At 45.2% G+C, this 3,018-nt stretch overlaps 1 protein-coding gene across 1 annotated transcript in view; it reads left to right on the forward strand.

The window, feature by feature from the left end:
• The window catches only part of LOC133535463 (RNA-binding protein Musashi homolog 1-like), a 108,195-nt gene extending 106,284 nt beyond the window's left edge, over nt 1-1,911 (forward strand). The window contains exon 14 of the mRNA XM_061875323.1: nt 1-1,911. This exon is cut by the window's left edge and continues 1,260 nt beyond it. The gene's annotated coding sequence lies outside the window, so the exon portion shown is untranslated.
• The last annotated feature ends 1,107 nt before the right edge of the window (nt 1,912-3,018 follow it).

A 3,018-nucleotide genomic window follows, 5' to 3' on the forward strand; every position in this document is an offset into this window, starting at 1 on the left:
ATTATACCTGTTCATACACACCTGATCATACACATATTAGACATGCTCATACACACCTGCTAATACACACATTATACCTGCTCATACACACCTGATCATACACATATTAGACATGCTCATACACACCTACTTATACACACATACCTGTTCATACACACCTGCTCATACACACATTAGACATGGTCATACACACCTGCTCATACACACCTGATCATACACATATTAGACATGCTCATACACACCTGCTAATACACACATTATACCTGTTCATACACACCTGATCATACACATATTAGACATGCTCATACACACCTGCTAATACACACATTATACCTGTTCATACACACCTGCTCATACACATATTAGACATGGTCATACACACCTGTTCATACACACCTGCTCATACACATATTAGACATGGTCATACACACCTGATCATACACATATTAGACGTGGTCATACACACCTGTTCATACACACCTGCTCATACACACATTAGACATGGTCATACACACCTGATCATACACACATTACACCTGCTCTGCTCATACACACATGACACCTGCTTATACACACTTCATCATACACACCTGCTCATATACACTTGATCATAAACACCTGCTCATACACACATTACACCTCATCATACACACCTGATTATACATTTATTACACCTGTTCATACACACATTACACCTGACACCTGCTCATACACACCTGATTATACATTTATTACACCTGATCATACACACATTATACCTGTTCATACACACATTATACCTGTTCATACACACCTGCTCATACACACCTGATTATACATTTATTACACCTGCTCATACACACATTACACCTGATCATACACACCTGCTCATACACATATTAGACGTGGTCATACACACCTGATCATACACACATTATACCTGTTCATACACACATTATACCTGTTCATACACACCTGATCATACACACATTATACCTGTTCATACACACCTGATCATACACACATTATACCTGTTCATACACACCTGTTCATACACACATCATACCTGTTCATACACACATTATACCTGTTCATACACACCTGATCATACACACATTATACCTGTTCATACACACCTGTTCATACACACATTATACCTGTTCATACACACCTGATCATACACACATTATACCTGTTCATACACACATTATACCTGTTCATACACACCTGTTCATACACACATTATACCTGTTCATACACACCTGATCATACACACATTATACCTGTTCATACACACCTGATCATACACACATTATACCTGTTCATACACACCTGTTCATACACACATTATACCTGTTCATACACACCTGTTCATACACACATTATACCTGTTCATACACACCTGTTCATACACACATTATACCTGTTCATATACACCTGCTCATACAAATATTACACCTGCTGACACACACACGACACCTGCTGACACACACATGACACCTGCTGCCACACACATGACACCTGCTCATACACACCTGACATGTGGTGACGTCAGCAGTGAGTCCACCTGAAGGTCAGCAGGACGTCCTTGGCCAGCGTTGCTAGCATCACGCTGCTGTCGCTCATTCTCAGAAACTTGCAGGCCTTCATCTTCTTTTACACTTTTTTTCTTGTTTTGTTGCTTTTTTGGAAGCAGAAGCTGGGATTTCTCAGTTTTCCCAAACGCGACACCTGCGTGAGAACCGAAGATGAACTTGACGGACTTTGAGTTCCGAGCAGGAGAAATCAGGGTTTTGTTGGCTCGGAGATTTGACTTCCTTTTTTTTTTTTTTGTGTTGATTTTTTGGCCATTCTCTTCTTCATTTTTGTGTCTATTTTTTTGATGTTTTTACGCGGCGTTTCGCCGTGAAATAAATGAAGGACATTGTTTCAGGAAGAGGTGTAGAAAAGGTCACAATGATGTCACTCTTGAAGGTGTGATGTGGAACTGCACCTGGCAACCCTTTGATGTTGCCAGTCTTTGGTACGTTTGCTTTTTCTTTGGTCTTCATGTGTTTGTCCTCCACTTAAATGTAATATTGCTGCTCGGGGAGGGAGGGGCTCTGGGCAGGGAACAGGAACTGGAACTGGAACAGGGTCTGGTCCCAGCTGGCTCTGACGGGGTCCGGCTGGCGACCCGTGTCGGATGTGGACCAGCACGGCGACACACGTCCTCTGTCAGAGCACCTGGGACACGACGCAAAAACAAACTACTGCTGGACACCTACACTGTAACTTTTTAAACTTACAATAAAGCAATAAGTTATTTTCTACCTTACAAATGGAAAAAGTGCTGTTCTTGCTGGAAGTGACGAGTGGAACAGTTCTGCTGGTTTTGAAAACTATTTTTCAGTTTGGAGACCTTGTTGGCCGAGTCCAGGGAGGCTCGGTCTTGTGTTGGCATCAGGAACAGGAGTGTCGGCGTCAGGAACAGGAGTGTCAGGAACAGGAGTGTCAGGAACAGGAGTGTCGGCGTCAGGAACAGGAGCGTCAGGAACAGGAGTGTCAGGAACAGGAGTGTCGGCGTCAGGAACAGGAGCGTCAGGAACAGGAGTGTCAGGAACAGGAGTGTCAGGAACAGGAGTGTCGGCGTCAGGAACAGGAGCGTCAGGAACAGGAGTGTCGGCGTCAGGAACAGGAGTGTCAGGAACAGGAGTGTCGGCGTCAGGAACAGGAGCGTCAGGAACAGGAGTGTCAGGAACAGGAGTGTCGGCGTCAGGAACAGGAGTGTCAGGAACAGGAGTGTCGGCGTCAGGAACAGGAGCGTCAGGAACAGGAGTGTCGGCGTCAGGAACAGGAGTGTCAGGAACAGGAGTGTCGGCGTCAGGAACAGGAGTGTCAGGAACAGGAGTGTCGGCGTCAGGAACAGGAGCGTCAGGAACAGGAGTGTCGGCGTCAGGAACAGGAGTGTCAGGAACAGGAGTGTCGGCGTCAGGAACAGGAGCGTCAGGAACAGGAGTGTCAGGAACAGGAGCGTCAGGAACAGGAGTGTCGGCGTCA

This window comes from Nerophis ophidion, linkage group LG16, assembly GCF_033978795.1.
Source record: "Nerophis ophidion isolate RoL-2023_Sa linkage group LG16, RoL_Noph_v1.0, whole genome shotgun sequence".
Taxonomy (NCBI): domain Eukaryota; kingdom Metazoa; phylum Chordata; class Actinopteri; order Syngnathiformes; family Syngnathidae; genus Nerophis; species Nerophis ophidion.